Raw genomic sequence first — 14,352 nt, forward strand, 5'->3', positions numbered from 1 at the left:
AAAAGTCATAAATCCACAAATTTCATTCGAACGTTGCAATTACGAAAATTCAAAACTTGACGGAATAACAAGTTGAAAACAGCTACATTTTTCAGTAGATGAATTTCGATGGAAAGCCACAATTACAATTTTTTTTTTTAAATATGTAAATAAACCTAGAAACTTGTAATTTTTGACATTTCTGAAGTTCCAGACCTGACACATAGATGACGCCATTTTAGAGTCAGGTCAGGTCAAATTATGCTTAAAATTCAAGAAAAATACGTAAATTAACCCAGAATCTTGTAATTTTTGACATTTCTGAAGTTCCAGACCTGACACATAGATGACGCCATTTTAGGGTCAGGTCAGGTCAAATTAACTGACCTGACCTGACCTGACCTGACCTGACCTGACACATGGATGGCGCCATTTTAGGGTCAGGTCAGGTCAAATTATGCTTAAAATTCAAGAAAAATACGTAAATTAACCCAGAATCTTGTAATTTTTGACATTTATGAAGTTCCAGACCTGTCATATAGATGACGCCATTTTAGGGTCAGGTCAGGTCAAATTATGCTTAAAATTCAAGAAAAATACGTAAATTAACCCAGAATCTTGTAATTTTTGACATTTCTGAAGTTCCAGACCTGACACATAGATGGCGCCATTTTAGGGTCAGTTAGGTCAAATTATGCTTAAAATTCAAGAAAAATACGTAAATTAACCCAGAATCTTGTAATTTTTGACATTTATGAAGTTCCAGACCTGACACATAGATGGCGCCATTTTAGGGTCAGTTAGGTCAAATTATGCTTAAAATTCAAGAAAAATACGTAAATTAACCCAGAATCTTGTAATTTTTGACATTTATGGAGTTCCAGACCTGTCATATAGATGGCGCCATTTTTGAGTTAAAATAGGCGCCAAAATTCAAAAACAATATGTAAAATAAAGGAAAAAACAGTAATTTTTGACATTTCTGAAGTTCCAGACCTGACACATAGATGGCGCCATTTTAGGGTCAGGTCAGGTCAAATTATGCTTAAAATTCAAGAAAAATACGTAAATTAACCCAGAATCTTGTAATTTTTGACATTTCTGAAGTTCCAGACCTGTCATATAGATGGCGCCATTTTTGAGTCAAAATAGGCGCCAAAATTCAAAAACAATATGTAAAATAAAGGAAAAAACAGTAATTTTTGACATTTCTGAAGTTCCAGACCTGACACATAGATGGCGCCACTTTAGGGTCAAAATGGGCGCCAAATTTCAAAAAAATATGTAAATAAAGTAAAAACCAGTAATTTTTGACATTTCTGAAGTTCCAGACCTGACACATAGATGACGCCATTTTAGGGTCAGGTCAGGTCAAATTATGCTTAAAATTCAAGAAAAATACGTAAATTAACCCAGAATCTTGTAATTTTTGACATTTCTGAAGTTCCAGACCTGTCATATAGATGGCGCCATTTTTGAGTTAAAATAGGCGCCAAAATTCAAAAACAATATGTAAAATAAAGGAAAAAACAGTAATTTTTGACATTTCTGAAGTTCCAAACCTGACACATAGATGACGCCATTTTAGGGTCAGGTCAGGTCAAATTATGCTTAAAATTCAAGAAAAATACGTAAATTAACCCAGAATCTTGTAATTTTTGACATTTCTGAAGTTCCAGACCTGTCATATAGATGGCGCCATTTTTGAGTTAAAATAGGTGCCAAAATTCAAAAACAATATGTAAAATAAAGGAAAAAACAGTAATTTTTGACATTTCTGAAGTTCCAAACCTGACACATAGATGACGCCATTTTAGGGTCAGGTCAGGTCAAATTATGCTTAAAATTCAAGAAAAATACGTAAATTAACCCAGAATCTTGTAATTTTTGACATTTATGAAGTTCCAGACCTGACACATAGATGGCGCCATTTTAGGGTCAGTTAGGTCAAATTATGCTTAAAATTCAAGAAAAATACGTAAATTAACCCAGAATCTTGTAATTTTTGACATTTCTGAAGTTCCAGACCTGACACATAGATGACGCCATTTTAGGGTCAGGTCAGGTCAAATTATGCTTAAAATTCAAGAAAAATACGTAAATTAACCCAGAATCTTGTAATTTTTGACATTTCTGAAGTTCCAGACCTGTCATATAGATGGCGCCATTTTTGAGTTAAAATAGGCGCCAAAATTCAAAAACAATATGTAAAATAAAGGAAAAAACAGTAATTTTTGACATTTCTGAAGTTCCAGACCTGACACATAGATGACGCCATTTTAGGGTCAGGTCAGGTCAAATTATGCTTAAAATTCAAGAAAAATACGTAAATTAACCCAGAATCTTGTAATTTTTGACATTTCTGAAGTTCCAGACCTGTCATATAGATGGCGCCATTTTTGAGTTAAAATAGGCGCCAAAATTCAAAAACAATATGTAAAATAAAGGAAAAAACAGTAATTTTTGACATTTCTGAAGTTCCAGACCTGACACATAGATGGCGCCATTTTAGGGTCAGGTCAGGTCAAATTATGCTTAAAATTCAAGAAAAATACGTAAATTAACCCAGAATCTTGTAATTTTTGACATTTATGAAGTTCCAGACCTGTCATATAGATGACGCCATTTTAGGGTCAGGTCAGGTCAAATTATGCTTAAAATTCAAGAAAAATACGTAAATTAACCCAGAATCTTGTAATTTTTGACATTTCTGAAGTTCCAGACCTGACACATAGATGGCGCCATTTTAGGGTCAGTTAGGTCAAATTATGCTTAAAATTCAAGAAATATACGTAAATTAACCCACAATCTTGTAATTTTTGACATTTCTGAAGTTCCAGACCTGACACATAGATGGCGCCATTTTAGGGTCAGTTAGGTCAAATTATGCTTAAAATTCAAGAAAAATACGTAAATTAACCCAGAATCTTGTAATTTTTGACATTTATGAAGTTCCAGACCTGTCATATAGATGACGCCATTTTAGGGTCAGGTCAGGTCAAATTATGCTTAAAATTCAAGAAAAATACGTAAATTAACCCAGAATCTTGTAATTTTTGACATTTCTGAAGTTCCAGACCTGTCATATAGATGGCGCCATTTTAGGGTCAGGTCAGGTCAAATTATGCTTAAAATTCAAGAAAAATACGTAAATTAACCCAGAATCTTGTAATTTTTGACATTTCTGAAGTTCCAGACCTGTCATATAGATGGCGCCATTTTTGAGTCAAAATAGGCGCCAAAATTCAAAAACAATATGTAAAATAAAGGAAAAAACAGTAATTTTTGACATTTCTGAAGTTCCAGACCTGACACATAGATGGCGCCACTTTAGGGTCAAAATGGGCGCCAAATTTCAAAAAAATATGTAAATAAAGTAAAAACCAGTAATTTTTGACATTTCTGAAGTTCCAGACCTGACACATAGATGACGCCATTTTAGGGTCAGGTCAGGTCAAATTATGCTTAAAATTCAAGAAAAATACGTAAATTAACCCAGAATCTTGTAATTTTTGACATTTCTGAAGTTCCAGACCTGTCATATAGATGGCGCCATTTTTGAGTTAAAATAGGCGCCAAAATTCAAAAACAATATGTAAAATAAAGGAAAAAACAGTAATTTTTGACATTTCTGAAGTTCCAAACCTGACACATAGATGACGCCATTTTAGGGTCAGGTCAGGTCAAATTATGCTTAAAATTCAAGAAAAATACGTAAATTAACCCAGAATCTTGTAATTTTTGACATTTCTGAAGTTCCAGACCTGTCATATAGATGGCGCCATTTTTGAGTTAAAATAGGTGCCAAAATTCAAAAACAATATGTAAAATAAAGGAAAAAACAGTAATTTTTGACATTTCTGAAGTTCCAAACCTGACACATAGATGACGCCATTTTAGGGTCAGTTAGGTCAAATTATGCTTAAAATTCAAGAAAAATACGTAAATTAACCCAGAATCTTGTAATTTTTGACATTTATGAAGTTCCAGACCTGTCATATAGATGACGCCATTTTAGGGTCAGGTCAGGTCAAATTATGCTTAAAATTCAAGAAAAATACGTAAATTAACCCAGAATCTTGTAATTTTTGACATTTCTGAAGTTCCAGACCTGTCATATAGATGGCGCCATTTTAGGGTCAGGTCAGGTCAAATTATGCTTAAAATTCAAGAAAAATACGTAAATTAACCCAGAATCTTGTAATTTTTGACATTTCTGAAGTTCCAGACCTGTCATATAGATGGCGCCATTTTTGAGTCAAAATAGGCGCCAAAATTCAAAAACAATATGTAAAATAAAGGAAAAAACAGTAATTTTTGACATTTCTGAAGTTCCAGACCTGACACATAGATGGCGCCACTTTAGGGTCAAAATGGGCGCCAAATTTCAAAAAAATATGTAAATAAAGTAAAAACCAGTAATTTTTGACATTTCTGAAGTTCCAGACCTGACACATAGATGACGCCATTTTAGGGTCAGGTCAGGTCAAATTATGCTTAAAATTCAAGAAAAATACGTAAATTAACCCAGAATCTTGTAATTTTTGACATTTCTGAAGTTCCAGACCTGTCATATAGATGGCGCCATTTTTGAGTTAAAATAGGCGCCAAAATTCAAAAACAATATGTAAAATAAAGGAAAAAACAGTAATTTTTGACATTTCTGAAGTTCCAAACCTGACACATAGATGACGCCATTTTAGGGTCAGGTCAGGTCAAATTATGCTTAAAATTCAAGAAAAATACGTAAATTAACCCAGAATCTTGTAATTTTTGACATTTCTGAAGTTCCAGACCTGTCATATAGATGGCGCCATTTTTGAGTTAAAATAGGTGCCAAAATTCAAAAACAATATGTAAAATAAAGGAAAAAACAGTAATTTTTGACATTTCTGAAGTTCCAAACCTGACACATAGATGACGCCATTTTAGGGTCAGGTCAGGTCAAATTATGCTTAAAATTCAAGAAAAATACGTAAATTAACCCAGAATCTTGTAATTTTTGACATTTATGAAGTTCCAGACCTGACACATAGATGGCGCCATTTTAGGGTCAGTTAGGTCAAATTATGCTTAAAATTCAAGAAAAATACGTAAATTAACCCAGAATCTTGTAATTTTTGACATTTCTGAAGTTCCAGACCTGACACATAGATGACGCCATTTTAGGGTCAGGTCAGGTCAAATTATGCTTAAAATTCAAGAAAAATACGTAAATTAACCCAGAATCTTGTAATTTTTGACATTTCTGAAGTTCCAGACCTGTCATATAGATGGCGCCATTTTTGAGTTAAAATAGGCGCCAAAATTCAAAAACAATATGTAAAATAAAGGAAAAAACAGTAATTTTTGACATTTCTGAAGTTCCAGACCTGACACATAGATGACGCCATTTTAGGGTCAGGTCAGGTCAAATTATGCTTAAAATTCAAGAAAAATACGTAAATTAACCCAGAATCTTGTAATTTTTGACATTTCTGAAGTTCCAGACCTGTCATATAGATGGCGCCATTTTTGAGTTAAAATAGGCGCCAAAATTCAAAAACAATATGTAAAATAAAGGAAAAAACAGTAATTTTTGACATTTCTGAAGTTCCAGACCTGACACATAGATGGCGCCATTTTAGGGTCAGGTCAGGTCAAATTATGCTTAAAATTCAAGAAAAATACGTAAATTAACCCAGAATCTTGTAATTTTTGACATTTATGAAGTTCCAGACCTGTCATATAGATGACGCCATTTTAGGGTCAGGTCAGGTCAAATTATGCTTAAAATTCAAGAAAAATACGTAAATTAACCCAGAATCTTGTAATTTTTGACATTTCTGAAGTTCCAGACCTGACACATAGATGGCGCCATTTTAGGGTCAGTTAGGTCAAATTATGCTTAAAATTCAAGAAATATACGTAAATTAACCCACAATCTTGTAATTTTTGACATTTCTGAAGTTCCAGACCTGACACATAGATGGCGCCATTTTAGGGTCAGTTAGGTCAAATTATGCTTAAAATTCAAGAAAAATACGTAAATTAACCCAGAATCTTGTAATTTTTGACATTTATGAAGTTCCAGACCTGTCATATAGATGACGCCATTTTAGGGTCAGGTCAGGTCAAATTATGCTTAAAATTCAAGAAAAATACGTAAATTAACCCAGAATCTTGTAATTTTTGACATTTCTGAAGTTCCAGACCTGTCATATAGATGGCGCCATTTTTGAGTCAAAATAGGCGCCAAAATTCAAAAACAATATGTAAAATAAAGGAAAAAACAGTAATTTTTGACATTTCTGAAGTTCCAGACCTGACACATAGATGGCGCCACTTTAGGGTCAAAATGGGCGCCAAATTTCAAAAAAATATGTAAATAAAGTAAAAACCAGTAATTTTTGACATTTCTGAAGTTCCAGACCTGACACATAGATGACGCCATTTTAGGGTCAGGTCAGGTCAAATTATGCTTAAAATTCAAGAAAAATACGTAAATTAACCCAGAATCTTGTAATTTTTGACATTTCTGAAGTTCCAGACCTGTCATATAGATGGCGCCATTTTTGAGTTAAAATAGGCGCCAAAATTCAAAAACAATATGTAAAATAAAGGAAAAAACAGTAATTTTTGACATTTCTGAAGTTCCAAACCTGACACATAGATGACGCCATTTTAGGGTCAGGTCAGGTCAAATTATGCTTAAAATTCAAGAAAAATACGTAAATTAACCCAGAATCTTGTAATTTTTGACATTTCTGAAGTTCCAGACCTGTCATATAGATGGCGCCATTTTTGAGTTAAAATAGGTGCCAAAATTCAAAAACAATATGTAAAATAAAGGAAAAAACAGTAATTTTTGACATTTCTGAAGTTCCAAACCTGACACATAGATGACGCCATTTTAGGGTCAGGTCAGGTCAAATTATGCTTAAAATTCAAGAAAAATACGTAAATTAACCCAGAATCTTGTAATTTTTGACATTTATGAAGTTCCAGACCTGACACATAGATGGCGCCATTTTAGGGTCAGTTAGGTCAAATTATGCTTAAAATTCAAGAAAAATACGTAAATTAACCCAGAATCTTGTAATTTTTGACATTTCTGAAGTTCCAGACCTGACACATAGATGACGCCATTTTAGGGTCAGGTCAGGTCAAATTATGCTTAAAATTCAAGAAAAATACGTAAATTAACCCAGAATCTTGTAATTTTTGACATTTCTGAAGTTCCAGACCTGTCATATAGATGGCGCCATTTTTGAGTTAAAATAGGCGCCAAAATTCAAAAACAATATGTAAAATAAAGGAAAAAACAGTAATTTTTGACATTTCTGAAGTTCCAGACCTGACACATAGATGACGCCATTTTAGGGTCAGGTCAGGTCAAATTATGCTTAAAATTCAAGAAAAATACGTAAATTAACCCAGAATCTTGTAATTTTTGACATTTCTGAAGTTCCAGACCTGTCATATAGATGGCGCCATTTTTGAGTTAAAATAGGCGCCAAAATTCAAAAACAATATGTAAAATAAAGGAAAAAACAGTAATTTTTGACATTTCTGAAGTTCCAGACCTGACACATAGATGGCGCCATTTTAGGGTCAGGTCAGGTCAAATTATGCTTAAAATTCAAGAAAAATACGTAAATTAACCCAGAATCTTGTAATTTTTGACATTTCTGAAGTTCCAGACCTGTCATATAGATGGCGCCACTAAATTATGTTTTCGACTAACAGGTGGCGATACCAACATTAATAGTTACAGAAAGCTGTAATTTTTTTGACTTTCAAGTTTAGGTAACTGTTCTACAGATGGCGCCAGCATTGCTACAAATACAGGAACCTGTAGTTGTTTTTTGACATTTGACATCTTGACCTAATCTATAGGTCTAAAGATCAGCAATAGAATGGACTTCAAAGTTGATAATAAAGCTTTATTTTTATTATATATCGTAAATGGATTGTGTTTAAGCATAACGTTTGAATGGTTATGCAACCGCGGAAACTAATTGTTGCCGAACTTTCGTCTTTCCTTTGCATTCTTGAATAACGGAAATATAGATGGATTATTTTTGTGCATGAATTTTAAATTGTTATGCAACCATGAAAACACTAATTATTTTCTTTTTTCGGAGTTTTTTCAGATTATTGAAAGTCTGACACAAAACCTGTCCGTAACTGCGGCGTTCTCGCCAAACGCTACAGCTTGAAAAATCTAAAATTCGCATAGTCTAAATGTCCGAGAAAAATCGAAATTAAATGAAAACGAACAAAAGTTCGGACCGAACTAACATTAATCGAAAGTGGATGTCATAATTTTAAGTCCCTAACTAAACGGGATCTAAAACCCTTTCGAAACTGTGGCGTTCGAATTTTGATGAAAATTATTCCAAGTCCAAAGTCGGAACTGAAGCGTTCACATTGAACGCTACAGTTTCGAGAATCTATTCGGAACTGAAGCGTTCATATTGAACGCTACAGTTTCGAGAATCTATTCGGAACTGAAGCGTTCACATTGAACGCTACAGTTTCGAGAATCTATTCGGAACTGAAGCGTTCACATTGAACGCTACAGTTTCGAGAATCTATTCGGAACTGAGGCGTTCACTTTGAACGTTACAGTTTCGAAAGGACAAAATTAACAAAGACCAAAAGTCCGAGAAAAATTGAAATTAAATGGAAATGAACAAAAGTTCGGACCGAACTAACATTAATCGAAAGTGGATGTCATAATTTTAAGTCCCTAACTAAACGGGATCTAAAACCCTTTCGAAACTGTGGCGTTCGAATTTTGATGAAAATTATTCTAAGTCCAAAGTCGGAACTGAAGCGTTCACATTGAACGCTACAGTTTCGAAAATCTATTCGGAACTGAAGCGTTCACACTGGCGATTGCTTATGCAACCATGAAAGCAGAAATATGAAACGCTACAGTTTCGAAAACTCATTCGGAACTGAAGCGTTCACACTGGCGATTGTTTATGCAACCATGAAAGCACAAAAATGAAACGCCACAGTTGCGAAAACTCATTCGGAACTGATGCGTTTACACCGAACGCTACAGTTTTGAAACCTCGTTCGGAACTGATGCGTTCAAAAATGTCGAAATTTTTACAAGTCCAGTTTCGGAACTGTAGCGACTGCATGGACTTAGCGCGAAAAGGACACATTCAGTGGGAACTGTAGCGGTAGGGACCCGTAAAAAAAATAATAAAATATTTTATTTTTTGCTTTTTACCTTCCGTATACACATTTTTTTTTTTTTTTTTTTTTTTTTTTTTTTTTTTTTTTTTAAGTCCAAATTGGGAACTGTAGCGGTCAACAGAAAAAAAAACTTTTTCCATCAACCACATACAATTCCCATTTTTAATATAATATTATTATTTATATTAATATTATAATTATTCATAATATATTACTGAACATTTGCTTCTCCTCAGTTTCGTTCTTTGGTTTCCAATATCATTCACTTGATCATATTTAATTCAAGCTTGTTATCGGAGGAGAAACAAGTCTTTCACAATTTTCACCAGTTCTGCTTACCATGTGACGGATCTTTTGTTTTTCAACGGGCGGAACAATAATCGAGATTTTTACTGCTTGGTGTTTCGGGCTTTGTGTTTTATTTTATAGATCCGTCACATTATTCAAGTAAATTATTCAATTCAATTTGTCGTCTGCATTAGAGTCAAGATTATTAATTTCATCTCATTTGCAGACGACTTTGGATAAGAGCACTGGGTGGTCACGTTTTTTAACTAGCGGTGAATTAGCTAATTCGTTCGCAAAATGCACGTTACAGGCGGACTAATTCACATTTCGCTATTCATCGAGAAATTTTTATTCACAGCGGTATATTGTCTTTCTAGAGATTTACCACTTTTTATTTCATCGATGTATTTTTATTTTTAATTTAGCATAATATCATTAAACGGGGTCGCGATGTACGAGAGGTAACAGATCGTACGGACGCGCACATTTGATTTCATGTCAATCCATTCATCGTGCGTACTTGTCCGTCATCGCTGCCACTTACCATCAGTACTCCCTATATATGCCGCCGCGGCAGCGATCAGCTCTGAATCGCTCGATGCGTGAAACGATCGAAATCCCATAGTGCGCCGGCCGCTCGCTATGGGCGAGGGGTAGAGTAAAACGGTCTGATCGCTCGGTGCAAAAGTCCGTTTGGGTACTTAGAGACGGAATTTTAAAATTCTGATTTCGCAGATCAATTTCAAGGATTATTAGGACTCGAATGCTGTCGACCATGTTTTGTAAAAAAAGTTTTTTACGTTTTTACGGCAATTTGAGCTGAACGCTACAGTTTCGAAAAAAAGTCGGAACTGTGGCGTTCGATCGAAATTTTTCCAAGTCCGAAGTCGAAACTGTAGCGTTCGAACAAAATTTTTCTAAGTCCGAAGTCGAAACTGTAGCGGTCGACCAAAATTTTTCTAAGTCCGATTCGAAACTGTAGCGTTCGAACAAAATTTTTCTAAGTCCGAAGTCGAAACTGTAGCGTTCGGCGCTCATTCGTCTAAGTCCGAACTCGGAAGTGTAGCGGTTGACAAATTTACATTGACCAAAAGTCCGAGAAAAATCGAAATTAAATCCAAACGAACAAATGTTTGGGTCGAACTAGCATCGATAGAAGGTAGATTTTATAATTTCAAGCTCCTAATTAAACGGGATCTAAAACCCTCTGGAAACTGAGGCGTTCGAAATTTTGATGAAAATTTTTCTAAGTCCGAAATAGGAACTGTGGCGGTCGAGCGAAATTTTTCTAAGTCCGTAGTCGAAACTGAGGTGTTCGAATTTTTGATAAAAATTTTTCTAAGTCTCATGTTGGAACTGTGGCGGTCGAGCGAAATTTTTCCAAGTCCGAAGTCGAAACTGTAGCGTTCGAACGAAATTTTTCTAAGTCCGAAGTCGAAACTGTAGCGTTCGGCGCTCATTCGTCTAAGTCCGAAGTCGGAAGTGTAGCGGTTGACAAATTTACATTGACCAAAAGTACGAGAAAAATCGAAATTAAATGCAAACGAACAAATGTTTGGGTCGAACTAACATCGATAGAAGGTAGATTTTATAATTTCAAGCTTCTAATTAAACGGGATCTAAAACCCTCTGGAAACTGAGGCGTTCAAAATTTTCATCAAAATTTTTCTAAGACCGAAGTAGGAACTGTGGCGGTTGACCGAAATTTTTCTAAGTCCGTAGTCGAAACTGAGGTGATCGAATTTTTGATGAAAATTTTTCTAAGTCTCATGTTGGAACTGTGGCGGTCGAGCGAAATTTTTCTAAGTCCGAAGTCGAAACTGTAGCGTTCGAACGAAATTTTTCTAAGTCCGAAGTCGAAACTGTAGCGGTCGACCAAAATTTTTCTAAGTCCGATTCGAAACTGAGGCGTTCGACCGAAATTTTTCTAAGTCCAATTCGAAACTGTGGCGGTCGAGCGAAATTTTTCTAAGTCCGAAGTCGAAACTGTAGCGTTCGGCGCTCATTCGTCTAAGTCCGAAGTCGGAAGTGTAGCGGTTGATAAATTTACATTGACCAAAAGTCCGAGAAAAATCGAAATTAAATGCAAACGAACAAAAGTTACGGTCGAACTAACACCAAACAAGGGTGGCTGTGATAATTTCAAACCCCTAACTAAACGGGATCTAAAACCCTCTGGAAACTGAGGCGTTCGAAATTTTGATGAAAATTATTCTAAGTCCGAAGTCGGAACTGAGGTGTTCGGTCGAAATGCCGTAAAAACGTAAAAAATATTTTTTTCAAAACACCGTTAACGGCATTCGAGTCCTAATGACCCTTGAAATTGATCTGCGAAATCAGAATTTTAAAATTCCGTCTCTAAGTACCCAAACGGACTTTTGCACCGAGCGATCAGACCGATTTACCCGACCCCTCGCCCATAGCGAGCGGCCGGCGCGCTATGGGATTTCGACCGTTTCGCGCATCGAGTGATTCAGAGCTGAACGCTGCCGCGCTGGCATATATAGGGATAGTAGTGGTGGTATGTAGCAGCGGACAAAAGCGTACGATCGAAATGTGATTTTATGTGCGTCCGATTATCTTGTTACCTCTCGTACACCGCGACTTACCCGTAGTTGGGACGATGGCCGGAATGTGTACCCTGTGGACCCACCATCGTTTGAGGGATGACAAATCTTGCCATTGACCATGCACAGCGAGATTGCGGATGCGGCGAGCGTTTCTATGTTAGCGGTCCAAATGCAATCAAAGATTTTATGTGTTCGTGTCAGAACGACCAAAAATTAACAAATGCGTCAACTCACTAAAGTCCGAGCGAGAATTTTGAAATAAATAAAATTTCATAAACTCGTAACGTGTGAATATTTCTAAAGAGAAATCTCACAATAAACCGTCGCTTTCAATCTAGCGAAGAGTATGGAGAATGTTTGAACTTTTGCTTGTCGACGACGATATTTTTTCTTTACGATAAAATTTCAAGTCGATGTGCCCAAAAATCTCTAAATTTTGAACTGGGAAATTATTTCTTCGTCCGATGAATCGCATTGATCTCTGTTTTTGACGAAAAAAAGACGGATAAAATGCAGCATTCAATCAAGGATATAAAATAAAAGAAAAATTTTCCGTAAAAACTATATTACAATGGAGGATTATGTTTCTACTTTTCGTCCGATGAGTCGCAACAAAAATAAGTAATCCATCCGTCGTTGTTCGTTTAGTCGATCTGAATGCACTGTAAAAATTTATTAAAGTAAAATGTTACGTTGCATTTCATGAATTTTGACAAACGTGTACCGAAATGTGTACAAATTATTTATTTCGACGACGACGACAACTTAGAACGGATGAATAAAATTAATTGTTGCAAGATTCAAACAAGGATGAAAAAGTCATAGAAAATTATTCCGTAACCATGATATTGGATTATTTTTTCTTCACTCTCTCCTCCGATGAGTCGCAACAAATAAAAATCCATAAATCAATTCATCCGTCGTTGTTCGTTTAGTCGATCTGAATGCACTGTAAAAATTTATTAAAGTAAAAATGTTACGTTGCATTTCATGAATTTTGACAAACGTGTACCCCGAAGTGTGTACAAATTATTTATTTCGACGACGACGACAACTTAGAACGGATGAATAAGAATAAAATTGTTGCAGGAGATTCAATCAAGGATGATGTGAGAAAAATGTCGAAAAATTTTCCATCCAGAAAGATCGCGTGGCGTTACGTCTCTTCTTACGAGGTTTTCGTTTCGCAGACACGCACACTTTCTTCAAAACAATAATAGGAAAGTGTTCAGTTTTTTATAAGAGCAGCAGGTGTCTTTCCGAAATTCTACGATTATTGTAGCTTATATGACTAGAAGGAAAGAAAGACTAAAACTCTCTTATTTTAAAACAAGAACGCAGTTCCCTGGTTGATCCTGCCAGTAGTCATATGCTTGTCTCAAAGATTAAGCCATGCATGTCTCAGTACAAGCCAAATTAAGGTGAAACCGCGAAAGGCTCATTAAATCAGTTATGGTTCCTTAGATCGTACCCACATTTACTTGGATAACTGTGGTAATTCTAGAGCTAATACATGCAAACAGAGCTCCAACCGGAAACGGAAGGAGCGCTTTTATTAGATCAAAACCAATCGGTGGCGGTCTCCGTCATCGTACAACTTGGTGACTCTGAATAACTTTACGCTGATCGCACGGTCTCGCACCGGCGACGCATCTTTCAAATGTCTGCCTTATCAACTGTCGATGGTAGGTTCTGCGCCTACCATGGTTGTAACGGGTAACGGGGAATCAGGGTTCGATTCCGGAGAGGGAGCCTGAGAAACGGCTACCACATCCAAGGAAGGCAGCAGGCGCGCAAATTACCCACTCCCGGCACGGGGAGGTAGTGACGAAAAATAACGATACGGGACTCATCCGAGGCCCCGTAATCGGAATGAGTACACTCTAAACCCTTTAACGAGGATCAATTGGAGGGCAAGTCTGGTGCCAGCAGCCGCGGTAATTCCAGCTCCAATAGCGTATATTAAAGTTGTTGCGGTTAAAAAGCTCGTAGTCGAATCTGTGTCCCGCGCCGCCGGTTCATCGTTCGCGGTGTCAACTGGCGTGCCGCGGGACGTCCTGCCGGTGGGCTTAGCTCGAGAGGGCGGCCCAACTCAATCCCGCCGCGGTGCTCTTCATTGAGTGTCGAGGTGGGCCGGCACGTTTACTTTGAACAAATTAGAGTGCTTAAAGCAGGCTAAAACTTCGCCTGAATACTGTGTGCATGGAATAATGGAATAGGACCTCGGTTCTATTTTGTTGGTTTTCGGAACCCCGAGGTAATGATTAATAGGAACGGATGGGGGCATTCGTATTGCGACGTTAGAGGTGAAATTCTTGGA

At 36.3% G+C, this 14,352-nt stretch overlaps 1 pseudogene; it reads left to right on the top strand.

Moving 5' to 3' along the window:
• Nucleotides 1–13,374: 13,374 nt before the first annotated feature.
• On the top strand, nucleotides 13,375–14,352 carry LOC148165301 (small subunit ribosomal RNA; annotated as a pseudogene; the record flags this gene model as incomplete).

The sequence above is a fragment of the Gnatocerus cornutus genome, unplaced genomic scaffold (assembly GCF_029298725.1).
Source record: "Gnatocerus cornutus isolate USDA-ARS CGAHR unplaced genomic scaffold, icGnaCorn1.1 ctg00000396.1, whole genome shotgun sequence".
Classification (NCBI taxonomy): Eukaryota; Metazoa; Arthropoda; class Insecta; order Coleoptera; family Tenebrionidae; genus Gnatocerus; species Gnatocerus cornutus.